The following is a 26846-nucleotide window of genomic DNA, read 5'->3' as shown; positions in this document are numbered from 1 at the left end:
CACATCACTGGAGAGTTTTGTGACATTGCTGGGGGTGGGGTGGTGCAAATTATCAGAAATGAAGCAGTTAATGAGGCTGCAAATTAAAGTCTTCTGAACCAGCAGGCACCAAAGTGAGGCAGCCGGGTGTGGGGCTATGAAGGTGGCTGCTGCTCCCTTCTCCTGCCTTTGCTGGCTGAACTGGGGCAGTTGGATCCTCAGCAGGGTCCTATCCCGCCAATTCACAGGGTGCGTAGCCTGTAGCCTGGTCTATGTCAGGCTTTGATCTGAAGGTTTTTTTTTTTTTTGTTTGGTTGTTGCTTTTTAATATAAAGTGATATAATGTTTAGATATGTTGGCTTGAGAGCCTTACAAGGCTAAAAAGAAAGTGAATGCATAAAGGACAGAGGCATCCAAAGTAATTTGAAGTTTCTCTTCTCCTCCCCGTATGCTGGACCAGAGATTGGTGGATGATGCCCTGATCTTCCTAGTGCGGAGAGAAGAGCACTACATCATGCCAGATCCCCCAGGGGCTGGGGTATTGATGCCTGTACCTTAATCACATGGGGCTGACTAGGAAGGAGTTAAGGCTGACTGTGTGTCACCCTGGGATTTAGGATCCATCACTTGGGCACAGCTTCTGCCCTTCTCTGCTGTGGCAGGGGGTTGTGACAGAGAAGAGAATCCATTAATGAACCGGCCGCTGGTTTTGGAGTGGGCACGGGCTGGGTTTCAGGCTGGAGACAAGGGATCTGGTTTGGCTGCCGGCTCGCCTTTATCTGCACAGAGAGGATTATTGGGGAGCCATGTTGACAATCTCTGCAGCTAAAAAGGAAAATGAACTTCCACACAAAGATGGTTTGTTTGTGCAAAGTGGAGAGGGAATAAAGGAAGCTGCCAAAAAAGCTGACATTAAACCCGCTGCTTACCTGCAGCTCATCTGACACCATGACTGAAACCTTTCATTTGCAGCAACGTAATCCAAGATGTTCTTTCCGCAAAGCAGAAAAGTAGGTTATTGCTCAAGTGCAGCTGGGGCGGGGGAAGGAGATAAGCAGGGCCTGATCCTGCCAGGTGCTGCGTGCCCTGCACTCCATCCAAGCGGGGCTGAAATGCTGGCTGGCAGCCTGATTCAGGGATTTTGGAAAGAGCTTGCATACAAACCCTCTCTGAATCTTTAGGCGAGGGCTGCCCATGCTGCCAGAGGCAGGGCAGCAGGCTACACGCTGCTTCGCCGGCTGTCATCACACTGCCCAGGACAGCACAGAGACCCCTCCACCCCTGGCTGCTGCCTCTGACCCTGCTGGGAGTAGAAATGTAGGGAAAGAGTAAAAAGAAGCCTCTCCTTTGGCACTTCCCTAGTTCCAGCAGCAAGGGCATTTCTAACCTGCTCACTCAAGTTTAATATTTTTCTAAGAAACAGCTAATTCTGTCAATAAATTATAGCAGCATCACATGCATGTCACAATTTCAGCAGGGAAGGATGTGACCTGCCTCTCTTTTACAGCTCCATCAGCAAAGCCTCAGGAACAGAAGGAGCTGGGGCAGAGTTGGGCAGGTGGCCAGACCCCTGCCAAGGAAAATGCGTGGGACCTGGTCCAGTATGGGCATCTGTATCTGCTGCTCCCAGCACTTCATCTTATGCCTGACAAGGTATGGATATGGGCGTTGGAGCCATTTGCCTGCAGGGGATGGAAGAAGAGCAGTGTAATGTGTGAAAACCAGCCTAACAGGAGGCTACAGTTATGTTTCTAAGCATTTGGTTAAAAATCTCCCTTCCCTGACTATGTAGTGCGCAGAAATCAATAGGATGGCAGATCAGTTCTAATTTCTGCAAGCTGGTGGTGCTCCCGCGCAGCCCCCATGCTTCCCTTTGGTCAGATCACCTGCTCCGGCCACTGGTCCCTCTTGGCTTTCCCGGGATGCAAAGACAGCTGCATGCTTTGCTCAGCAACAGTGAATCCTCCCCTCTGCAGCACCACACAGATCTTCCCCTATTTCTCTTCCTGCCTTTATATGTGCAGAAATTCACTCAGCTGTGTCTGCTGCTTGATTTTTAGGGTGCAGCACCTGCTGCTTGATTTTAGCCATGGTTTTGTACCAGGATCTTTTCAGAAGGTCATGCTAATTAAAAAATCATATCCCCATCAAAATCACTAATGGAAATACCTCTTGGTGTGCTCCACGTGTGCTCCTGGGGCTCACTGTGATCAGCCCATCTCTCTTGGAAGGCAGCTTCTTATCCTGGCTGGCAGCAACAGGAACTTCCACACACGCTGTCCTCTGATACTGAGGACATAAATTATTGAGCAGCCCAGCAGCACTGCCCTTTCACAGTGTCAGTGCTGAGAAATGACTGACAGTCTCCCTTTGCACGTCATTCAAATGAAAACCTAATTGCACCACAGCTGGATGGGAAAGGGCTGGGACTGGCAAACAGGTTTGTTGTGGAGTTCACAGTTCCCACTAAGAAAAACTGCATTTGAACACTACTTTGTATATATTTTCTGGCTGTGTCTCTCTGAGCCCCAGCACAGATGACCATGCACACTGCGCCTGGGACATTTTGCTGGTGTAAATAGCACTTGCACCCAACCTGTTCTGAAAACGGTGCTTAAGGCCACCGAATTCAGCCTTATAGCAGCTGCCCTGCAGGGAAATGGGTTTTATTAGGGAGATGAGATAATATGAGCTGTGGCAGCACTTCCATTAGACCCACTGGCATCCCACCCCCTGGTGTGCAGGTGTGGGGCATCTGCGCAGATGCAAGTTCATTATACTGAGCACCAGCAATAACTGGGATGATCCCTGAGTGGATGCACCAGGACAGGGACTGCCAAACGAAGCAGAAGTGCAGCCCTCTCCTCTTGTATCAGCCTCGTCTTAAGGAGTCATTTGTATTAAGGATGGCCTGATTTATGATTTGGCTGAGATTAAAATACATTTCCTTCCAGAGTGATTTTATCCAGATTTTTCAAACCACTTCATGGACTCAAATAAATCCTTAGGAACTCTCTGGCAGGTAGATACCTTTAAATCTCCATTAGACCCTTGGCACTCAGCAAACCTGACACATCCAGAGGTGGTAGGGAGGACAAAGTGCCCGGCTAAGACCTGGGAGCTGGTGATCTTCAAGCTTTATCCACTAAAACTTGAAACCTGAAGCCTCTTTCAACTGTTTTAGTGTAAGAAATCAAGTCATGGTGGCATAGAGTCAGGAAAAGGATGCAGGACAGACCACAGGAGTTCTTACTCTCTCCGGGCATCTGAAACACTTCTCTTTTCACCATTACCCTGCATCATCATGCTGCCAGCCCTTCAGCAGCTGAAAGATGCTGATAAATCACAGCTAAAGCTTTTTTGTCTGCTTCAGCCACCTGAAACAACCTTCTGTTCAGATGGAAGCACCGAAATGTTTCTTAAAACATCTCTTCCTCCCTCCTGCCATTAAATATTTAAGAGAGGAGCACCAGGGGAAACCACACACGGTTACTGAGGCAGGCTGGCACAGCGCTGGGAACCGCGGAGAGCTTGATTTAAATAGCAAAGAGATGGCAGGTGCTCACAAAGCACCTTTTGGTTTTAGGTTCCCATTGCCCCTGTCACTGGGGTGCTCCCCACCGCATCCCAGCATTGCATCCCCATCCCGCCAGCTGCTGCACCGGCTCGGTGGCTGAACAAGCAACACGGATACAACCGAGCACTGCAGATCCCTGCAGGGAGATGCTTGGTGGGGGGAAGGCAGGCTGGGGTGCACACATGCTTGCTGAGACCAGTCCTGCTTTACAGATCTGGTGAACTAAATCATATTGACCTGGAAACCAAGTGCTTGTAAGGACTGATGGGATTGTGGCAGTGTCTGGGCACCAGCCACGGTGGGACAGGAGCAGAGTGTGTAGCCCCCCAGCAACCAGGGGTCATGTCATCCCCACCTGGCACTTTGTCTCCCCATCATCACCTTCCCTACTCTGCCTGATTTTGGAGGCATGAAGGGTGGCAGAGGGAGGGCATTGGTGAGACTTGGTGCTTTGCGGTTGCTGTAGCAACTGTGGTGTCTCTAGCAGCAAGAGCACACATTTCCTGCAGCTACACCGAGTGTGAGCTGGTTACTTGAGGGCAGATTACCTTTTTTCCCCTGCCAGAAGAAAGCTGCCCTGTGCCTCCCCAGCAACCAGAGCCCAGGAGGTGCTGCTGAGCCCGCAGCAGAGGTGCAGGGGAGCCCGCTGCCGAGCCTGAGGGACACTGCTGCACCTTCCTGCTCCTGGGCAATCTTCTGCATGAGCCAAACCTCAGCACCTCCTCCAGACCCTCCACTGCTCCCCCCTCAGCCCTCTGGCAAGCACAACCTGCCTTTCCCTACCCAGTCTGGAGTGAGGGGTTTGCTGCAGCCATCCAGGCTCCTCCCTGGGGCAGCTCAGGCCTCAGTTAGCTTCCACACGAATTAGAGCATCTGCTTTCATGGGGAGGGATCAGGCTCAATCAAAACATTCTCGGTAGTGGAGGATCACCACAAGCTTTGCTAAGTTACTTTCCTGATAATGACTTTTCAATACGAGAGCCTTTTTCACAGGATGGATTAACTGGGTGGCTGTTTCCAGTCATCTTGTAAGACTTTGCCTCCTAAATCTTGTTATTTCCCCATCTTTGTGCATCACAAGCCCTGACCTGCTCTCCCTTCCTTTTGAGAAACCAGAGAGATGGAGCTCCTTCAGCCAGCTCTTGAAAGGCTTTGGTGCCTCCTCTCTTGAGCCTCAGAGACTCGGCCGTGACACTGGGGTTTGACCTCGAGGCACATTGCTCCAACGTGCCACCCTTGTGCCAGGACTGGCCTTCGGCTACATGCAATGGCAGGAGCCCACATCCATGCGGAGCCGATCAGCCTGGTTTGGGGGCCACCCTGTATATGTGACTTGTCTCTCTTTTCCTCCAGTAACGTGCCTTTACGTTCAGTTCACATAAAGCACATCCTGCTGGCCTTTGCCCAACAGGTCACATCAGCCAGCAGATAAATGGAGAACAAAGCAAACAAACCTTAGTGCGAATGCTTCAGTGTTGCTTACCACCCGTGGCTCTGGGTTGCATTTGTTTTGGTTTTGTTTGCAAAACTAAGCCCCAAGCCTGGCACACAGGCAGAGACCTGGCCTGTTTCTCCAGCCCTGATCCAGCCTTTTCACCACCTGCCTTTGGGACAGCTCCTGCCTTCCTTCCTTGCTTTTTTTCCTTTCTCAGATGGTCATCTTCACCACAGGAAAAGAGATGAGCGATGCTCAGGCAGGGGCTGTTGTCACCCAAAACAGAGTTTTTTTCACCCAAATAATCACTTGATGTGCCATTTCTTAGCTGGTGTTTTTGGGGCTGCAGCTTGAGCTTTACGTTCCCTGGGAAGTTTTCTTGAAGAACAGGTTGGCTGGTTGCGGAATGTCTCACTGCTATTTTCAGCCTGGGACGTTTTCCCTTTTTTTCTTCAAAGTACAACAAAAAACCTGTCAACAAGTCACAAAAGAGTGATCTCAGTCTAAAATACGAGCCCTGGCACGGGAGGGCATTTGACTCAGAAGCCACTTCCCATCTTTGGAGATGTGAAGTATGTTCCACTTCGTCATCCCAAAGGTCTTTAAACGCTTATAAAAACAGAGTTTATTTATCTGCAGTCAGAACAGCCTATCTATTATCTTGAAGGCTGAATTCAGAAAGTTTCTTCAGAAATTTATTGGTTTCATTCCTACCAGTCTGAACAGAAGTTTTCCACAGAGTCTGTCAAAATACAAATGTCTCAATTCCAATTTCCTTCAGTCTTTAGCAAGACATCACATTAATTGTGTTTAAAAAGCACTTTTATTAGTTACTGAGAAAGCAGGAATCTGGCAGCTCTTCTTGACCACTAGCTGTTCACTTTTGTGAAGTCTCCTTGCACAGCGGTTTGATCCAATGCAGTGGTTTTCTCCACCAGCAAACTCAGCAGTGCCTGGAGCCAAAGGGACCAGCTCCAGGCGATGATTATTTGCTTCAGGTCTCAAGAACTCCTACTGCTGCCCAGGCAAAGCCATTCTGCCTCTCTCAAGGCTTTTCACATCCCCACCATCAGAAAAAACGGAGCAGTGGAGGCCCATGGTCAGCCTGGGGCCAGGGAGACCCATGAGAGCAGTCATAAACACATCCAGAACAGCGTCATTTCTTCTACACCTGTAATGCTTTCAAGCGGACTTCAGGAAAGGCTTGTAGGAGTTTCATTTTTGTCTGATTTTGCCTAGGGCTCTGTTTCAGCCAACAGCTCAACCTAGTGATAATGTGGCATCTACTTTGCAAGGAAAAGGTGGTCATGAAAAAAGCCAGCAATTCCCAGTCCTTCCCCCATCTGATCCCCATGGGATGCTCTGGGATTGATCCTGCCAACTCTTGGTCACACTGGAGCTGCGTGGGCAGCCAGAAACCCAAACTTCCCACCAGCTTCCTCACATCAGCCCTCTCAGCTTCCTTTGGTCAACACCAGTGCACAGGGAGCAGGATGCTCACTGCCCGTGCCTCGGGGCATCAGCCGCCTGCAGCACACACTCAGTTCCCTGTGATACATGCACCACGGCGAGATACAACCAGGTCACCAGCATTTAATGGGAAAACTCAGCTCTACTCCGCTTTTGCTATTAACTGCCCCATTCTAAAGAAGGTGACAGACATGACATGGCATTAAATGACACAAATTGAGGTTGGCCTTTCCCTCCAGGCATCTTTTTCAGCACCCCCAATGCCACGGCAAGCCGAGTTCCTGCTCACGCTTCAGCTCCACAAGTATCTTAAGGAGTGGTGGCACACACACGTGCAGTCCTCACGTGGAAGGAGCCTGCGCTCTGATAATCAAGATGTTAATGCTGAAAGACTGAGCAGGTTCCCCTTAGCTGTCACAGCTTGGCTGTGAGGAGCTTATGAAAAGAAAACAAATAAATTAGAACTTATTTGAAGTAGCCAACAGATCAAAACCTGCAGATTTCTGGAAGCCGCCATGCTGGGAAGAACCATGTGTTAATGGTCTGGTTATAAGACCTCTCTTACAGTTGTGTTTTGCTGTAAATTAACATTAAAATATTAACATAAAATAACATGAAGCATTAACTTTTCAAGCATCAAATATTGGCAGGGCTAGCAGGATTACACCCATCCATCTCCAGAATCACCTGCATGAGCACACTCACACCATCATCTTCCAGCCAGGCACATACAGACACCCCATGTGCAAGGATGGTCAGGACAGGCACAAGTGAGAGCCCAAGATACATTGGGAGCAAAGATGTTCCTGCAGAAATGGTCTGTTGGCTGCTCAGGTATCTGTGGAGGGATCCATCAGTCAACAGAAACCTGGAGTGATGATCTTTCAAGTTGGAGGAAAAGCTGTGCCAGCCAAAAAGCCCAGTTCAGCTCTTGTCACAAGCCCCTTTGATCTACCCTCAGTTTAACACAAACTCACCCGGGGAAAATAATTTCTCTCAGGCTTGAGGATGGGTATCTGATACCCAAATCTTACAGCTAAAAATATTTTGATTGTACAAATGCCTTCTTGACCTCCCTTGCTGTCAGAGTGCTCGAGGGGATCTGGAGTTCTCTTGCCACCAGAGTGCAAAGGATCAAGCCCATGGAGCAACAAATATTGGGTAAAGACTTCGTTCAGCACAGACCTCTCACCTCTGCCCTTGATTTTAGGACTCCACTCCAAATTTTAGACCAGAAACATGCAATTAAGGGCTGAGCGAGGTCTGGTCATGGCTTCTGCACAGGACGTGGCTCCTGCACGGAAGAGCAAACACCAGTGCAGACGTGTATGGTGGAGGGACCTCATTGCTCATAATTTAGGCCAATTTTGCTTTCAAGCGCTGGCCTAATCATGATTGCTGGAGGCCAGATGATGCAATTAGTTGGGTGCCAGGACCTGATGCTCTCACATGTACTTGGTTTTACACCTGTATTATTCACCAGCCTCACGAGAGCCAGCCCTGACTTCTTCTGGCTGGATGGAGAGGAGAATCAGGCATTTCTATTATTTATCCCTTGTACCAGCCACATCCAGCCTGACAAACAGCCCTGTCACATGCCCTTTGCACGGCTGGGGAGAGCCTCAATTAGATGGTGGTGGCCACGTACGGGCCACCAGCCCCAATGTTTACAGGAAGCACCAGCACAGAGCATGGAATTAAAAAGACCACAAGGAAGTGAGGGATTATTTACTGGAGATTAAAGGACATGGAAAAACCACAGGACAAATCAGTGGGACCTAAGCAATGGTAGCTGCTATTTCAGTCTTCCAGCTGCTGGCATTCACACCGGTCATGCTGCAAAAGGAGAATTTAGGAGGAATTCAGCAGAACAGATGGTGGCCCTGCTTTTGGACCAGTAAAAGACACCAAAGAACAGACCCTAATAAACCTGCTGGAAGGATGGGAGGGATGTCTGCTCCACTCCTACCCTTCCTCAACCAGTCCTGTGAGTTTTCCTTCTCCCCTGCTGTGATTCCTGCTTTTGGCCGGTATCCCCAGCCCAAGCAGCTCTGGCCAGGCCCGTCTGCCAGCAAAACCACAGAGATATGCCCATGGGCTAGCCCAGATTAATCAAGATAAAGCACCTGCTCAAACCTGAGAGGAAGTGGGGTGAGGGTTGAGGTCTGACATCTCAAGACCTTCAAGACAGCAATGGGAGCTGGTGTTTTGTGGAATCTCCAAGGAAAAGGAGAAAGCTACCAGGTGAAGGTTAATCATGGTACTCCAATCCAGTCTAGCCAAATTCCTCTCAAGACCACTTCTTCTCCAGGCTTTGGCCTTTAGTTTAAGCACCCACAACCTCCTTTTCTCTTAGAAAGTTGAAACCAATCAGTACTGTGTCTGGGGGAACATGATGCAGGCAAACTTGTGGCCAAGCAGACACCTTACAAGTGCTAGCCCTTGTTTTAAGTGCCTCAATCCAAGCGCCCGTGAAGACACCTAATTTTTGGTGAGGTCTGCTTTTCAGCTAAGACTGGTCAACAAGATTTCAGTGGTTGCTCATGAGCTCTGAAATTTGGGTTGTAACTGGATCGGGTCTCATGTCAGCGAGTCTCCACCTCTACCTGCAGCCACAGATATGCAACTGCTGCTCCAGTGGCACTGCAGGATGGTCATGTACTCAACCTCACTTTTCCCACAAAGTCCTGTGAGATTTTCCAAATGCTTGAATGCACTTTCTCTAGCATCCCCTGTCCATCCCCATGGTTGATGAAGGTTGAGCTCCCCCTTCCAAAACAGCATTTCCAGCAGTCCTATGCCCCTTTGTGCTGGCTGCAGGGTGGCAATTCAGCCCTGACCTCATGGGAAGGTGGCCATGGACTGAAACCCCAGCCCTGCTTCTTGCGCGGTCTGTGGTGAGCACGATCCTGGGGGAATTACAGAGCTCTGTAAAGGCGGTGGGAGGGAAGGAGGCTCCTCTTGGTGAGGAGCCCACAAGAGGCTCCACTGACATTCCTTCCTTCTCCCTTGCCCTGCATGCATGTAGCTGAGCGAACACAAAGCGGCATGTTGCCTTTGTGTTTGACGCAGAGCTGTGCTTGGCTGCTGGTGCTGTACCACAGGCTCCGTCCGGAAAGCAAACAGTAGCTCAGTGGATTTTTCTTTTTCTTTATTCTTTTCATTTTGTTCTCCCTACAACAAATAGAGAGAAAGGATGAATGAGCTTATTTTACAGCCTCAGAGGAATACCCAACCATTGTTAGTTTGACACATGCTGCAAAAAGTGATGGCTAAGAAAAGAAAAGCTTATTCTTTCCTGAATGGGTTGGCTGAAAAAAAACAAACACCACCCCACCCCAAAACCCCTTCCATGGGCCAGCAGCAGCATTTCCATCAGCTGCATGGCTGATCCACAACCCAGTGACTTCCAGGCAGGACCTGACCTGCTGCATGTAACAAAAGGCAGGTGAAGATCTGGGTTTACATAATTTTTGAGGAATCTGAAGCCCATGTTTCCTTCTCTCAATTCTCTGCAGCTAGAAAATGCTGTCACAAGGTCTCAAAGTCCTGAGTCCCAGGTGAGGCTCAGGCATCTGCAATGAGTATGTCAGAGGTGATGAGACACCAAGGCTGACCACCTCTGCTTTGGAGAGCCAGCATTGCCAATAAATAGGTTCAATGACACTTTCTCCCCTTGGAGAGAAGGACTAAGAGCCAGGGCATGCAGAGAAAATAGCCATGCCACAGCTGCTCAATTAATTAACTCAATTAATTTTAACCAGGACCTCTTGGGTGATTTCGCTGCAGCCATCTCTGCTAGGAGAGCTGGGCGCCATCGCCTGCTGCAGCCTTGTCTGAAGCAGTAACTTGGTTCTGGAGCTGTATTTCTCTCCACTCATCATATAACTTGCTTCTCCCATGAATTCACATAATTTTTCCTGGTGGTAAAGTGGTAAAATCAACCTCAGGAGCTCAGAGTCCGCAAACGGGAATTTAGAGTTTGGAGTCTGTGGCTGTCTTGTGCAGTTCAGTGACACACAAATGGAAAGAAAAAAAGAATCCCATTAACGGAACAAGTCCTTTATAATTCACCCAAACAAACTTCCCACCTAAGCCACTGCTTTTTAACAGATCGATTAAAAAAAAGGCAGGAAATACTCGTGAATATGCTCCTTCCCTGTCGCAGCTGCAATTCCGCTTTCAAACACATCTGACTTTGGAGACTGGCTTGGATTTGTATGGCTGCACACTAATTCTCCTGCTTTATTCAGTGCTCAAAATGGCTGCAAAAAGGAGCTAAGACAGACGCCTGGAGATGCAGCCCTGGACGCTGAGCCACCACCTCCCTCCGTTCCCTGCCCGGCGTGTACGGGCTCCTGGGAACAGCGACGGACGGGCGGCTGAGATTGTGTCCGAGACCATTTCATTCCCTTCACAGGCATCAACACAGGCATCAACAGGTGCCTTAATTTAAAGAATTAAGAGTCACTTTCTTTTAAAGTCTATAAAATCAGGAGATCAGCTTCCTTACTAATATCGGCAGAGAGCAAAACAGAGCCCAGGCAATTTTATCAGCTGTGGGAGGGTCTGTTGGAGAAGTGATGCACCACAGAGGGGATGAGATCTCATCTTATATTAAAGGCAGCCACACACCCGTACGCTGCTGTGTAGTGCCCTTAATAGCAAAAACAGCAACTAGAATCTTCAAAGGGTTAATATCTGAACAAATTACAGTGAGGAACAAAAAGGGGATTTTGATTTAACTTGGATTTTCTATTTTTTTTACCTATTAAGTGACCAAAGCTTTTAAGCTGTGCTCCAGAGCGCGGCAAGAGCCTCCTCCCCATGCTGGTGCAGCTGCCAGCCGTGCTTCACCCTCTGGCTGCTGAGGAAGGGGGCGAGAGGAGAGGGCTGGTGCTGGGGGGACGTATCCTGACCCAGAATTTCGTGGATTCCCCCGCACCGCGTGGGGAGCGGCGGGAGCCTCATTATGTAGAGGCACAGGCAGGGGACTGGCTCGGTGACAGCAAGTCTGCTCAGTCGCAGATCAAATGGCTTAATAGAAACTGGATCCAACTGGTCCAGCCTTGTGGGTTTTGATTTAAACTGCAGTTATAAGGTGTGATTAGAGGCGGGGGATGCTGCGCCAAGAGCTCAGACATGAAGCAAAAAACATATATTAAAAGAAAAAACCCCTTCCCCTAAACCTATATATAGATATATTTCCATCATTAACTCTTTGTCTGCCGCTACCAGATACCCAAGGAAATTCTGGGCCATCCGAGGACACCTCGGTGCTGCTGCTTAAAGCTGGGGGCTGTAAGAGGTCTGTCAACACCGCAGAGGAATTTGGCCACCGAAACACCAACATTTATGGGCTTGATATTAATAATAACCACAGCAGAACTTCACAGGGACTGACTGAGTCTCTCCTGCCCCACAGCTGAGAGCAAAGGAGACGATGTCCTCCCCAAAGCCCCCACGCTGGCCAGTGACGGCTGCAGCAGGGGCTGTTCTCTGGCTGCTTTCTTTTTGGGTTACTCCTATACAGCGAAGAGGGAGACAGTGCTTTTCTGGAAATGGTTAAATGACGTCTCTTTTTCCCATCTCCAACTAGTCACCCAAAACTCAATAGTTAATCTGGCAAATGGAGACCTTTGGAGACGTTAACACAGTTCAAACCTTCAGCCATATGGATAAAATCGCAATTCAATAAAATTGCTCATTCTTTATCTTCAGGCAGCATCATCATGCAGTTAATTTCAAGCTTTCCAGTAAGCTGTAATATATCTTTTAACCTAAGAGCTCTTTTGCATGACACTGAAATAGGTCCCAGTCTATATACATCTGCTGCCAAGACAAATGTATGGTTGAGCAGCAGTAAAGAGGATATAAAAGACTCCCACGTTACAAATGTAGGAGGCAGAGGATATTTTAGCATGGCAGTGGTTACACTTTTGGCAGCTTTGCTATAATAACCTTGTTTTCAGAGCCTTAAAATATTCCCTGTGCAGTGCAGACTGACATATTTGCTTTCAGCAGAGCTGTCTCAGGGGCCAGGGCTGGTGAACGGAGCTCAGGAACGTGGGAGAACACAAAGATGATGGAGTTAATACCACCCTACGTTTAAACAGGGTATTTCCCCACAAAATGCAAATATTTACAAATGCCATCAGGTCCTGGCAGGTCCATTGCCATGGATGCAGAGAGGCACTCAGGAGGCACCTGCACACAGCGTGCTGAACCCCAGGGCTGCTTCAGGAGCTGGGGGCAAGGGAAAGAAGCTGAGTGGGCAGGCCAAAGGCCAAAAACATGAGGGAAAAGGGGTGTCAGACACCAGCCTTGTGTTGGAAAAGTCCCTGGAGACATCCACTATCTTACCATCTGATGGAGATGTCAAGTCACCTGCCCCTGCTGGGTGCCCATCTGGACCTCAGACGTTCCTGCCTCGAAGCACACGCACCCCATCTGCAGCTGGCAGGTGGACGTGGGCTTCCATGTGCCTCCCAAGTCATCCTGAACTCTAATATTTATCCACCCAGGCACTGAGTTACCTATGGAGATAATTAGCAGTGACGACTCCTACCTTAGTGCACTCTGGGATGGCAAGAGTAGTAGCAAAAGCTTTTAGCCAGGCAATTTTTCGAGCAGAAAAGGAGAGCTTGTCTCATGCAGCTGATGGGGAAAAGGAAGCAGCAGGGACAGCATCGTGACTCGAGAGTTGTTGCCTGGTCCTGTTTGCTCTCTGTCTCCCCATCAGGCAAGGCAGGGTTGTCCTCCAGGTCCTCAGGTGCTGTCACCGTGATGCTAAGGACAATGTGCTCTGCGAAAGACCAGCAAGTCCCTTTGCTCTGGGAACTCAGCCTGACAAGGGAGAACACAAAGATGATTGCTTTGAAACTTCAGGATGGATTTCCAGACACTCTGAGCATCAGCTGAGCCAAAGGCAGAGCACAGAGCAGCAGCAGAGAGGCGGCTTCCTACCTTCTCCTGGTCCCTGTACCCCCAAAAAACATTTCCCAGTGTCCAGCCTGTGATAGGAAAGGGGTGAAATCGTAGAGTCCAGTCAGATCAGTTTGAACCATCAATTTCTTGCAGAGTGGATATCTGGGAGTTCAGACGGGCCAGGTTTGAATAGCAAAGCAAACATGAGACTGAGCTCTGTGCAAGAAAATTTTGGGAAACGGGCAAATGTTGACCTAGCCCAGGGTATGGGCTTAGTATCGAACCCAAAAGGAGCTCTGGGAAGTGGGTTCAGCAGGACCAGCCTGTGCCAGGTGCAGTCCAGACACCTAGAGATTTATGTGGGTATGGAGGACCAAGTTTAATAAGGGGGTAAATAACCAAACAATGCTGTTTTACAATGTTTTATGTGTACATACAATCCCAGAAATTCAACCCTGCTAGTTACCATTTCTGAGCCAGCAGGAAAAAAGACTTCGTATAATCAAGCCTCCTTAGAAAAGCTCATTGCTGCTTGTGCTGAACTTGGATGGGGTCTTAGCATAGAGGATTTTGTGAGCATGTGATAGCATTATAGTTTCATGCTAATCTGTCCTCATTGTGTGCTATTAAAAATAAATAAAAATCAAGGCTTCCTAATCCACAGGCTGCTAACTGTGGGAAAAAAGCGTTTGTCACAGCCTTAGCAAGCGCTTTAAACGCGTCACACTTCTGTATTTATTTATTAGCGAGTGAATGTATGACCACATTGTTACTAACCTGAGTATCTGGACTGCAAAACCCAGGCAGCTCCTCTTGCAGGACAAATCCTTCAGGTCTTCAGCAGAAACCCTGCACCAAGCAAGTCACAGGGCTGGGCAAAGGGTGACCCGACCCCTCTTGTGCATGGACAATTGGCGGGATTTGGCAGTGCCTCACCAATAAAAGTTACTGCCTCTGGCAGGTTTGTTTTGGATTCCTAGGGAATAAAAGAGAAAGAAAGAAGTTATTTTGAAAGTAGATCAGGTATCAAAGAATAAAAACAAGCAGGTGCTTTTGCTACCTGCAGGCTGAGCCGTCTACCAAGAAGCCAGGTGTATATTCTTGCCTGGGGTGAAACTCCCCCCGATTCAAAGAGGCAGCATGACAGAACTGGGGCTCTGATCTCTGCAGATGCGCGAGGCTCAGGAGAAGGTCTCGATTTCAAACTTCAGGAAGCATTTTCATCTTATGTCCCCTCTCCAACCAGCAAGGCCTGGCAGTTCCTAAGAGGAAATCCCATGTGGACTGAAGAATGCTTTCCTCCTCTTGTCTTTGCAGCACAAGACAAGGAACCAAACGACCTTCTAGATGTGAGCTCTGGACAAGACAGTGAGTGTCTGCCATGGGGACTGCAAATCCTCCCACAGGGACACTCCTATCCTCTACACACACAGCAACAGGGTCCCGCGCCTGCATTGGCCAACATTTTGTCAACTGGTCAATAAAGATGATGCAGTTCTAGAAATAAACCCAATCCCAGCCTCTGCTCCAGAAAACAAACTTCCTTTTGAAGATGCCTGGGTTCAGCCTCCCCGATGCTTCTGTCCCAGCGGCTGGTGGAGCAGCAGCCACCCACTCCTCATTAGCTTGATGGGTACCTCAGCAGCACAAATCACCTCAAGTTACCTTGGCCACTGAGCGCAGCAGATCCTTCTACAATGAAACAGCACAGCAGGAATTATCCCAGTCCATAATTGCTCTGAGCAGACAATAAACCAGCTCATGCTGGTGGAAGTAGCCACTCAGAGGTAATAACCCAGCGAGTAACAATAATGGCAGCAGATACTTGATAAAAAGCAGGGAACAAAAGAGAAAGCTTTCTCCATTATACAAAGAACGGATGTTTTCTGTTTGCTTCCTTCGGTTCAGAAATGCATTTAGCTATTTGGAGAGCAATGGAGCACAGCTCACCCGCACACACAGCAAAAGCGGGTTTCAGGCTGGGGGAGGAAAGGATCGTTTCCATTAGTAAGATCACGGGCAGGAAAATTAGTTTTCTCCTTTTAATCTTTCTTGGATTTCTACCCAGCCACTATCCAGACATTTTATTTTCTTCAAGAGAAATGTCTGCATATTGGTGGGGAAAAAACCCAAATCTGCTTTGGGTTGGTTAAAAAAGTGCATTGAAACACAGACGTGCTTGTTCTCCTCACCTACACCCTGCAAGTGCCCCAAGCCAGGCAATGGGGGGCTGAGCCATGCTTGTCTGAGGCAAATCCCAAAAGCCAGGGGCTTCCATATGCCCCCTGCTCCTGCACGTGTCTTGTGACCCCGAGCTGCCCAAGCTGCTGACACCGGGGGTCTGTCCCCTTGCCACGTAACCGCTGGCCTGCAGCTCCGCAGCACCACAAAGCACTCCTTAAGCACCATGAAAGGCTCTGGCACGGTGGAGGCAGGTGGATGGCAACACAGCCCTGAGGATGTTTACTATTGTGGCTCTGGCTCAGCAGCAAGTGCCTGGCACAGTCACTTCAGCAATACCGCTTTCACACTGGGCTCCCTCCTGCGCCCCCAGCAATGCCACCTGCCACCTCCCACCAAAGCCCCAGGAGGGCTGCCACGGGCACCGGCGCTGTGATGGGCTCCTGCAAAGAGGATGGGAGCTGCAGGAGACAGAAATCACAGCAGAGAGAAATCAAGACGTGAAAGATGGAATAGCAAAACCCAGGGGCATTTGTGTGGGGTTTAAAGACCAAAGTGCCAGCTGGGCACAACACGACCCTGCTCCAGCCGTGCCGAGCTTTGCCCTGCAAAATAAATGAGGCTGAAGACAGCCATCTGCAGTGAAGAGCGTACCAGGGAAGGCTCTGCAGGACTGCAGAGGCTGAGCACTGCTCGTTAAAGTGCTGCGGAAATGTGAATGAAGCAGATGAATGGATGGAGAAATGAATGAAGGAAGGAAGTGGAAGTGAATGAATATTGCATGGACTCACTGCCTTTCATCCTGGGATGGCAGAGCTGTGCAGCGCAGCTGATGGGCAGGAACCGTGTCAGTACTCCCTGGAGAAACCCCTGGTCAAAACAAATCAGATTATTTCCTGTTGATAGAGCCCTTCAGGGGGAGGCGAACAGGGAGATGTAGCATATGGATTCATATCACTTGAAGCATGAGGCTTTCCCCATACAAAATCCCTGCAACTCCCCCTTAATCAATGTGACAGATCATTACTTATTGAGTTGCCCTCGTTCTTGCTATTCCAGACACCACATGATTTCCATGGCAACGACATCCCAGCCGTCCCAGGCCTTTTCCTAACCTCTGTCATCCGCTGTCAAGCTACACCAGTGCATAACCAGGAGAGACAAGCACCAGGGCCATGAAGGTGCCTTTTGGCACTGGAGGGGTTAAATGTCCATTACTCCCCAATGTGGCCCAACTCTGTGAGCCCCAGGAACCCCTGGCAGCCAAGTGTAGCACAGGGCTTGCAGGCAGCTGTAGGGATTTTCAAGAAGCACACAAAAATGAAAAATAATTTTCTGGAGGTTTTATCATGCTGTTCCAGAGCGCAATCAGCTGAACCCACCGGCCAGCCTGACTGCGACTGGATTCAGGGTGGTTTAAACGGGATGATGGGAGGAAGCAGCGAGATGCTGCTTCTCCCTTTGTAATGCAGAGCAGGGTCAGGAGTGATCCCAGATGTTTTGGGGAGGAAAGGGAATACAGCTTCACTTCTAGTTTTGAGGATAAAACACGCTCTCTTCTTGTTTTCTACCTTCTGAAGGAAAAACTAGCCTGGGATGCGATGCTGCTTCTCAAACACTGCAGGTACAACCTGATGTGACTGCCACAAGCAGCACACACAGACTCAGAGGAGCATCCAGCCCTGCTTGAACGTGGTGCCGTGGATCACCCCTCAATGCCAGTTTGATCCTGTTTGACTGTATGGACTTGGGGTGTCGTCATCCCTGCAACATCATCGAGCTGCTCCTCCAGCAGTGCCTGCTCACGGCGGTAACACCGCTGAGCCTGGCTGCGAGAGCCATTTTGCAAAGGTTTAGTAGGATATTTAGGGTGGGATGCAAAGTTCATGGACTATCTGTGGGCTTGGAGTAGATTTTTGAAGTGGCCTCGAGAGCACAAAGCCTGCCACGCATGGGGATCTGAGCACACAGGTGTGCTGAATGAAGTGGTGCTGCTAGCCTCGCTCACACAGAAACCGCCTCTGCTGCCGGCAGGAGCTGGATGCAAATTGTTTGGTTTTTCTTCTTTCACTTATCTCACTCCCTCCATTAGGCAGCTGCCCCTCTGAAAGGCCAGGGAGGATTTAGGGCAGCTGAGCGCTGCTGCAGGAGCCAGACCCTGGCCAGGCAGAGCATCTCCCACCCGGCCACTGGGAAGGGGCTGCGGCACAGCACATGGAGACAGATGGGCATCACACCTCGCCCAAGCCAGCACATAAAGCACCTTTGTCTGTCCCTCCTTCAATCGTATCACCCTTTCAATTCAAACACAGGTTTCACCCCGACACAATAGGGTTTTTTCCTGCTAGAGGTCTGCAGCCACGACCCCACAACAACCTGCATTTTTTATAAGCTGCGTCAAATTTTGTGGTAACCCCACAGAGTTATCGTCCTATAACAAAACCAACTGCTGTACTACATTAAGCACGCTGCTCATCTAGCCCAAATATTAATCAGCATCAAACGTAGGGCACCAGACCCAGTTCCCTCTCTTCCTGCAGGGAGTTTGGCAGTTGCAGGACTGGACCCGGACAAGAGGATCCATTTGCAGACTGGGCCAGCAGTTTCCTTGAGTGAGGCTGGCTGCTCACAAACTCTGTGCAGGAGTCTTTACAATTGCTTGAATAAAGACCATTTATTTAGCTTCCCTTCACCCCAGGAAAAAAGAGACGCTCTATCTTGCCGTAACTTGAGCTAATTTGTTTTACCCGAGTATAAATGCTCCAGACTTGGGGGCGAGAGACACTCGGTTGAATCTTGTACCAGTTCCTTGGCCCCATGCTGTGAAGCAGCTGGCTGGGTTTGGAGGGAGCATCTGCACTCATGCCACTGTGACTTCCCCTAGTAGTTCAAGACAAATTGCTCCATGGAGGATGCCAGTCAGGGCAGCCACAGCTGGGATGTCTTTGGTGGTCATGGGTCTGAGAAGGGACAAAGCTTTAGAAAGGGCAGGGAGGGTTACACCATCAGCTACCTTGCAGGAACCACTCAGGTTGGTGCAGAGCTTTGCACAGAACTCAAATACATTCAGACAACTTCATCAAAAATGGGTTTAAAATAAATAACTTGGTAAACCCTGGATTGAACAGGCTATCAATGTTCCCTTTATAATTAAAATATGAGAAAGAGTGGTAACCCCTGGGGTTTATAAGGGATATAGGGGTATAGCCCCAGCAGGGAGACAGAGGTATAGCCCAGGTCAGGGGTTAACCCCTTTGCCAGCTCTGTGAAGAGATGGGTGACCTGGCACCACCCAGCCCAAAGAGCTTTCCAGGAAAGGGCTGGCTGCTCCAAGGCCTGGGGGGGGTGCTCTGGGGATGCTCTGGGGCTGCACGGGCAGGATGGGAGCTGAGCAGCTCCTTTTTCGCTGAACAGCCCCGAGCAGCTCAGGCAGAGCCAGTCCAGGCTGGAGCCCTGCTCCCTCCACCCACACAGACACTGTTTGGGAGAGAGGAAAGGCAGGAAAAAAAAAATAGAAGACAAATTGAGACTTACCTTGGTGTTTTTGCCTGCCACCCCCACCGCTCCCCTTCAGCCTAATCATTCTCTTCCTCTTCAATCAAGGCCAATTTGCAAGAGGAGCAGTTCCCAGTGCCTGAGTGCAAAAGCCTTTAATTACTGTCATCTGGGAGGCTGTGCCAGGCTCCCCTCCAGTGCCTTTTCATACTTTTCAGAAGACAGTGCTCCAGGACCTGACGCCCCCAACATGCCATTTGTCAGGCTTTATTTTAAACAAGCACTTGCTGCCTGTTAGGAGGCTCGGGAGAAAATTCCTTGTGGTCCATCTGCACTGCTGCTGCATTGACACAGCGATCACAGCCAGGCATCAAGCTGATTTCGGCAGCCTCGCCTGGGCACCAGCCTGACAGCGGTCTCCTGCCTGCAGCAGCTCACTACATACAAACTTGGAGAACCGCATTGCTCTGTCTCTTTGCTCTCTTGTCTCCTGTTTCTCAACTGGGCCCACACTGCATATTAAATCAGAGACGGAGACAAGAGTATATACAGGGTCAGTGAGGGACAAGACAAATTCAGAGAGATCAAGCTGCCTGATGACAAATTAAGTGTCCCCAAAGCATCCTCTCCCGCACAAGTCCCCAGGCTTGCATCCCTGGGAGGACATTCCCCATGGGGATGCACGTTCCGTACGTACTGTGTGGGTTTTGGTATCAGCCAGGGGTTTGTATTTTATCCTGCATGGGAAAACATGAACACAGAACCCACATAAACCAATCTAGCACACCCAGCAGGGATGGGAAACAATTATACTGCTGCCCACCCTGCCATACTGCAGGCAGGACACAGGGCTGATGGCCTGTTGGGGCAAGCCAATGTGAGTTGCCTTAAACACAGCCTAAGCTACAACTGGGAGTCTGCCAACCCAGCGGTCTTGCAGCTTGGGCTCAACATACACTGAGACAGAGGAGAAAGGATGCTGGAAGGTTCCCAGATGTCCTAGACCAGCACCCATGGGATGTGCTCTACGAACAACACCTACTAGAGTAATCTTTCTAATATTTTCTCTTTGGAGCATCACCTGCAGCAGAGAAAAGCTTGCAGAGGAGGATTTCTGGGGAGCCTCTGCCAGTGGGTGGCACTGCAAAACCAGCAGTATGGAAGAGGCAGCAGAGCAATGACCTGGGGGTGGAAGAGCAGTGCAGCCACGGCACACACATGTGCTGCACATCGCTGGCTGGACAGCCTGGGGGATTGGATACAGGCAGCGGGCATCCCGGGGATGCTGCAGCCCGGCTGGTGGGAGGAGGAAAGCTGCTGGTGGGGAAGCTACGAGGCATCAGCGAGGGGTTCAAGATGCTGTGGTGGTGGAGGCCAGCAGCAGCGTGTCTTCTGCGGGCACTGTGGGGTGTGAATGAGTCCACATCCACATGGGACAACTCATGGTTAGCCTTCTCAGAGATAGGAGCAGCTCATCATCTTCCTTTGCCATCCAACCGTGACTTTATCTCTGCAGCTAAGAATCACGTAATACATCCCCCCAAATTATGAGGTCTCACTTCTGGCAATTAGGTGGGCTCCTGCCCCACACCGTGTAACCCCGGAGAAGGAGAACATGGGTGTGGTGGGTGTAAGAGCTTTCAACCTTCTTGCCTGTAGGCACAATACCACTGGAAGCCCGAGAGCCACCAAAGATATGCTGCAGCCAGCACGACCTCAGGACTGAGAGCCTGGAGGGAAAGCGTGCTGCACCACATGCATGACACCCCCTGGCGAAGTGGGAATTAAGGATCTTGAGGTATCTGGGTAAACATGGTAAGTGGTAAAGTAGGCTCTAATTCAGAGGCTGGCCTGGTCTGAGAGTCCATGTTCAGGTCTAGAGTCTTGCTCCAGCCCCTGCCTCCTTAGGAAGAGGCGCTGTTTCCCTGCACAACATCTACACAGACATCTCTCCTAATGGGTATCTTTGGCAGAGAAAGCTGATAGCATGCAGGATCAAAGGCTTCATCCTGTGGATTGTGGACTAGCAGTAGACAGAGGAGTGCAACCTCAAAAGGCATTTGCTCCCATATCAGAGTTTAAAGATAAGCTTCCTCCAGCATCTTCCTTCTGCAGGGAACATGCAGACCGGCATGGTGGAGGTTGCTGCACAATCCTGTCTCCTGCCTGCCCACCTTCATGCTTACAGAAATACCTCGGTACAATCCGCTCCAGACTGGGGAAAAGCTTCGATCTGGCCCTTTGCTGCAAACGGATCTGATCTGCTCCTAGTGCTGAGCGCTCTGTAATTACAGTACATCCCACTTAATCGGGATGTGCTTAATTGGGAAATCCACTTACTGGGATGTCACCTAGGGAACCGATTTAAGCTTGATAACACTTAAGAGCAATGCCTGCTGCTTTATAGGGAAGGTAATTCTCCTACAGGGAGATACCTTCAGGTGGCTGAATCATGCTCCTTCTTCCCCCAGCACCCAATGCTCCTGGCTGCTTGCTCCTGCAGCAGATTTCAGCCTTCCCCTTCAGTAGGTTACAGCCAGGCCCCGTCTGTCCTCTGCACCAGCTGAACTGGCTGCCACCACCAGGTGGGCAGCTCCTGGCTGTCCTTGGCTGGCCCCGCACACCCGGCACGTCCCACCCCCTTCCCTGTTTGAAGATGGTTTTTCTCCCACAGCTGGGACCTTTTCTCAAGAGGACAACATGCTCAGGTTTGGTCAAGCTGTTCTTTGCAGCAGAAGAGGGGCCAAGGTGATCCAGCCATCACCTGAACCGGGGCAGAGCAAGATCTTTGGAGACAACCAGCATCCCTTACCATTAACCCCGATGCTTGTCTTCCTCCCTCTTCCCTCCAACAGTCAAACACATCAAATGCCCAAGTAAAGAGAGGAAGGAGGCACAGGAACAGCCCTTAAAGACTGCATGTTGACTCAAGCACATGGAGAGGCCACGCTTATAGCCTCATTTCCTATGGGAAGAGGGTTTATGCAACCACAGTGAGTATTTGCATGCACCCGCACACATCTTATAGATACTGACAATAACTGCTGAACCTCATGAGCACCTTACTTCAATCAAACCAGGCAGAGAAGCAGCTTTTCCAAAGATAACAAATTCCCATGCTTTGTACTAATAAGAGCCAGAATGAGAGGAGAAACCCTATGAACACCCAGCCCCTCGCTAGCTCTCAGGGACTTGGGACAGCATTTCTGCAACCCCAAGCCCCCATGAACCACATTTCCTTGGCTAAAGGCATGCTAATTGCTCCAGTACCATTACTCCCCCAACATTCTGGCATCGCCTTGCTTATATCTGTCCTTTTCAGACTACGTTTTTCCCCTCAACTGCACGAAAGCACGCTGCTACTCTTCTAAAGGGGAGCCTTTGGACGGAGGTTGCTTTTGCTACCAAAACATCTGTACCATATAGCAACAACACAACTTTTCAAGATGCTGTGCTGGTGGTTCTGCTCTCATCAACCACAAGGAGCTGGGGGGAGTCAAGCCAAACTCCTTGCAGGCATGATAGTGATTGCCTTTCAGACACTGGAAAATGCAATGGCTTGGCACCAAATGAGGGATTTTTATGGCTGCACATGTTTTGTGCTTCTCTGAACAAGCCAACTTCCAGATTAGCTACACTGGCTTTTTAAAGTGCTATAAAATATGCAAATGCACTTGTATTGTATAGTGATTTCTGTAAAAACAGGAGTCAAGTGCTGAAATGTCTCCTGATCTATCCTTTTGCTTCTCTTAACCCATGCTATGAGAAGGGGTAAATGCAATCCTCTACTCCCTTTTTGGCTGACCAGTCTTGTAGCCCAGAGATAGGTGGGAGACGAAGTACCAGGTACCACAGCACTTGTGCCTTTCAGCCACTCTGATAATTGCAGAAGAGAATACACCCTCAGTTCCCAAGTATCCCAACCAACACCAAACACAGCAAACGCCTTCCCAAGGTGCAACACAAGTTGAGTGGCGAATCCAGACCATAATGGGAGCACCCAGCTGGGCAAAAGCCGGGCAGCAGCTGCCACAAAGGTGCTGGACCTAATGCTGCAAGGAGTGTCCAAAAGAGCAGATCACAACGATGAACTGCATTAGCAGGACCAGGCCTTTGCCTTCCTGCCAGCACAGTCACCTCCTCATCCTCTTCTCTTGTTCATGCCCCTCTTTTCCTTCACGCTGTTGTCACGTAGTCAGATACCCACGAGGCCGTGCCATGGGACTGCTCCTCCCATCACCAGCTTGTGTTGGCTTAAATATACATGCTCAACCATTACCAAGCATCACATCCTCAACACAGATGTCCCAAAGGCTGGGCTTACTTTTCTTTAAAACCAAGCCATGCAGAGACTTGGCAAAGAAAAACATCCCAGCAACCAAGGCTTCTGTTTCCTAAGGCTGGGTGGGAGAAATAAAGTATTAATTCAAACCCAATTTTAGCTTGAGGAGAACAGCATCATTTATCGGACACAAACAGGTTCTTGCCCTCCCCTGATATAGAGCCAAGCTGTCCTCTCGCCATCCCAGTGCCAAGGCAGCGCTGCCACCAGCGACCAGTGCTGCAGCCCTTGTCTGGCACCCAGCTCACTGCTGTCAGGTTCAGACGAGCACCGCTGGAACAGAGAACGAGTATTCACGAGCTAGTTGCTTTTAAGCGCATGCCTTAGTGCCATGCGTGTTCAAACCCATCCATCCCCGCAGAGCAACTGCAGCTCTCTGCCGCCAGTACAAACAAACAAACCCAACCGGACTGCCTCTCACATCCATTTTTACACATAGGAAAGGCTGTGCAACAAGCCAGAGGGTCAGCAGACCTCAGACCTTTAAATTAACCTTGTATGTCTTTATATAAAAGCAACACTTATCGTTAGCATGGCTTATGGAACACAGATTTTGTGTGCTTTGTTAGTGCAAATTAAACATAATTATTTAACAACTGCCAATAGCACTCTTCGCAACCAGCAAAATGCATGGCTGCATCCTGAAAGCCATTTAGCATGACCAAGGTTAAAATGCAGCCTGTTTTTAAGATTTTCAGTGCATTTGCTGTCAGATACGGAGTGCTAAGTCTAGTGGTGGCAAGTGTGAGCTGGCTGGATGGGAACCTTCATACCATCATCAGAATTATGGAGATTTATTTGAAAGCACCTCAGTTACATGGCTGTCATCACATTAATAACAGAAATATGATGGGAGGAGATGCAGTGTGGAAAGGGAAGAGTTTCCTCAAACATCACAAACCCAGTAGAGATGCTCTGTTTCCAAACAGATCTGCCCAAGCCATCAGGAGAGCATCTTGTCTCAAAGTGACAGTGAATCCAATCCAGCCCCAGCCCTGTCCGGTGCCCTCCAGCCTGTGCTGGCTTTGGGCCTGCTCTGAGGACTGATGGACTCCTGCACCCCAGCCTGCACAGGGACACCCTGGGGTGACAATTCAGGTGACCGAAATCACACCAGCCTCCTGCTGAGCAGCTCTACCTGTCACAGACACACCAGCAAAAACAAGCACCACACATGAACACGCCTTCTGCAAACGATTTTACAAGACATGGCATAAAAAACACAAAACGAAGGCAGGATCAAGCCTTAAGTGTTAACGGTTCCTTCATTTATATCAGCAGCTTCTGTTACATGGTCCCTGCTCCATCCTTGGGGTGTCAGAATCCTCTTCCCCATCACTTCGTTTTTTGGGTGACACTAAGCCAGCACACAACTGAGAAGCCGGATGAGCAGCTCTGGCTCTCCTGCTGAAGTCCTGGAATCTGAGCATCTGTCTCTTTGTTCTTCAAAAGACTGGGGATACAAATCTATGTTTTCCAGCTAATTACAAAGAGCTGGAATAGCAAAACTTAGAAATATCTGTTAATTGCAAATATTTGTGGACATGAATACAAACTGGATTGATGCACCAAGTATAAATACAGGCAAGGGCAGGGAGAGAGCTCGAGGCACTCCAGCATCTCATGGCTAATTAAAGCTGGGAGGAATTTGTCTCAGCAAGTTGTGAGCCATTTACTTCTCTGGTGTGACTAAGCCACCATGTGATATCTAATTTACCAGGAGGGGTGATGTGTTGCCAGCTAACCATGTTCCTGCAGCAGAGGTGGGCTAATTGAATATAGTTTGATGCTTCAGGGCAACCCCGCTCGCCAGCTTAGCTGCACCTTCCCAATCCCCATCGGCCTCACAAACAGCGAGACAACCCAGTGGGAATTTTAATTGCGAAGGAGTATTCAAAAAATTCTAACAAAATCCAAAGGCCTGACCAGAATGACGGGTTCTTGTGGTTTTCTGCAGGGCTGTTTTTCCAGCGATGCAAATTTGGTTCTCTTGCAAACACTCACAGGACTTTGAAGCTCCCAGCTTCGTTCGAGCACTGTCCTTAACCATGGTAGGAAAGCTGCAGCACCACCTTGTCTCGTACTAGTGATGCAAATATCAAGATTAATTTCTCCATAAATAGCTGATTACTGACGATTCTTTCCTTTGTCTCTGGCTTCAGATGAAGAGAAGGAAGCACATCTCGTGGCAAAAAGACATTTCTCAGGGGGTGCAACTGAATTACAACAGATGTTGTATTTTGGGAACTGGCCTCTGTACCCTGCCGCTCTCCTTGGGGAAGGGTGGAGGAACTAAAGTCCCAGTTTCCATTTAATTTCCCCATTGTTTCCCTGGGCAGAAAATGCTTTTTTCCCTGCTTTTCCAGCCCAACTTGACTCACAAGCTGGGCTCATCCCAGTTGTCAGCTGGCCCTGTTTCTGCAGCTATGCCAGTTTTGTGTCATTTGCCAAAGCCTCAGCTTGGCACAAGGGGCTCTGCCCTGGATGAGGGTAAGAAACCAGCCACCTTTCAAGGGGTTTTGGGGGATTCCTGTACACTGGCAGCCTCCAAAGGTTCCTTTCTGAGCACCCAGGAATACCCACCTGCCCCCGTTCCCCCGGGACAGCCTGCACAGTGGGGAGGTGACTTCGCTGGCTGGGCTGATGCTGTCACTGCTATATTTCGCACAGGTTCGGTGGTACCCATCCACTGCCAGCATTACAGCCAGCCAGCCACTGTCTCCGCAGCAGAGAGGTTCCCAGAGGACAGGCTGAAACTGTTCATCTGGAGACAGAGATCATTTTTAGAGGGAAATCCTGTTTGCTTTTCAAAATGAGGTAGGTTTTTACCAGCACACTTCCCCAGCCAAATGCACTTGTGGTATCAAATGCATCACTAAAAGAAAAAGGCTTGCTATGTCAAAACAGAGCTGTGGTTTTCAAAGCTAACAGGGAGAAAGCGCACTGTAAACACCTGGAGGAAGCGCAGCCATGGCTTATTAATAGACACTTGCTGTCAGACTTAACTGTATGACAAGGCTTTCCCTGTCCTCCCCATGTCCTTGCATGCCCTGTTCCCCTACTGAGCACTGGGCTCTTTAACCACACTGCACACCCATCAGACCTGCCAACTTATGCATGGGGCACAGAAGATGGGATAATGCAGCTTGTATTAGTGCTTTAATCGCCAGAGCGTCCACCATCCATCCTCAGCTGGTGCAGAGAAGCTCCTGTCCCTGTCACCGGTTCCAATAAAGGATCCTAGCAGGGATTTTGATGAGGACAGGTTAGGGCCTGAGAAAGGCAATCAAGGATGCCAAGTAGGGTCATTGCCCCAAATCCTGAATTGCAGGGGTTTTACATGCCTGAACTGCAAATAGGAGTTAATTTTGTTATCTTTGCACCCTGGCTCAATCACTTATTTTCCAAAAGGCTCCACAAAGTACATGCTCTCTGATGTC

At 49.4% G+C, this 26846-nt stretch overlaps 1 protein-coding gene across 22 annotated transcripts in view; it reads right to left on the bottom strand.

Annotated features, from left to right (window-relative positions):
• The window catches only part of DUSP7 (dual specificity phosphatase 7), a 330623-nt gene that overhangs the window by 9784 nt on the left and 293993 nt on the right, over positions 1-26846 (bottom strand). For 14 of the 22 annotated variants that reach the window (XR_010475028.1, XR_010475029.1, XR_010475030.1 and 11 more), the window contains 6 exons: positions 19104-19203; positions 18317-18529; positions 16361-16439; positions 14166-14364; positions 13030-13307; positions 2149-9635 (listed from right to left, as the gene is read on the bottom strand). The gene's annotated coding sequence lies outside the window, so the exon portion shown is untranslated. Of the gene's footprint in view, positions 1-2148; positions 9636-10228; positions 10457-13029; positions 13308-14165; positions 14365-16360; positions 16440-18316; positions 18530-19103; positions 19204-26846 lie in introns of all 22 variants that reach the window. The other 8 variants (XR_010475045.1, XR_010475044.1, XR_010475047.1 and 5 more) reach the window with 4 other exon arrangements.

The sequence above is a fragment of the Columba livia genome, chromosome 10, assembly GCF_036013475.1.
Source record: "Columba livia isolate bColLiv1 breed racing homer chromosome 10, bColLiv1.pat.W.v2, whole genome shotgun sequence".
NCBI classification, from domain to species: domain Eukaryota; kingdom Metazoa; phylum Chordata; class Aves; order Columbiformes; family Columbidae; genus Columba; species Columba livia.
The sequence above is the reverse complement of the archived record's forward strand: the minus strand, read 5'-3'. Positions and strand labels throughout refer to the sequence as shown.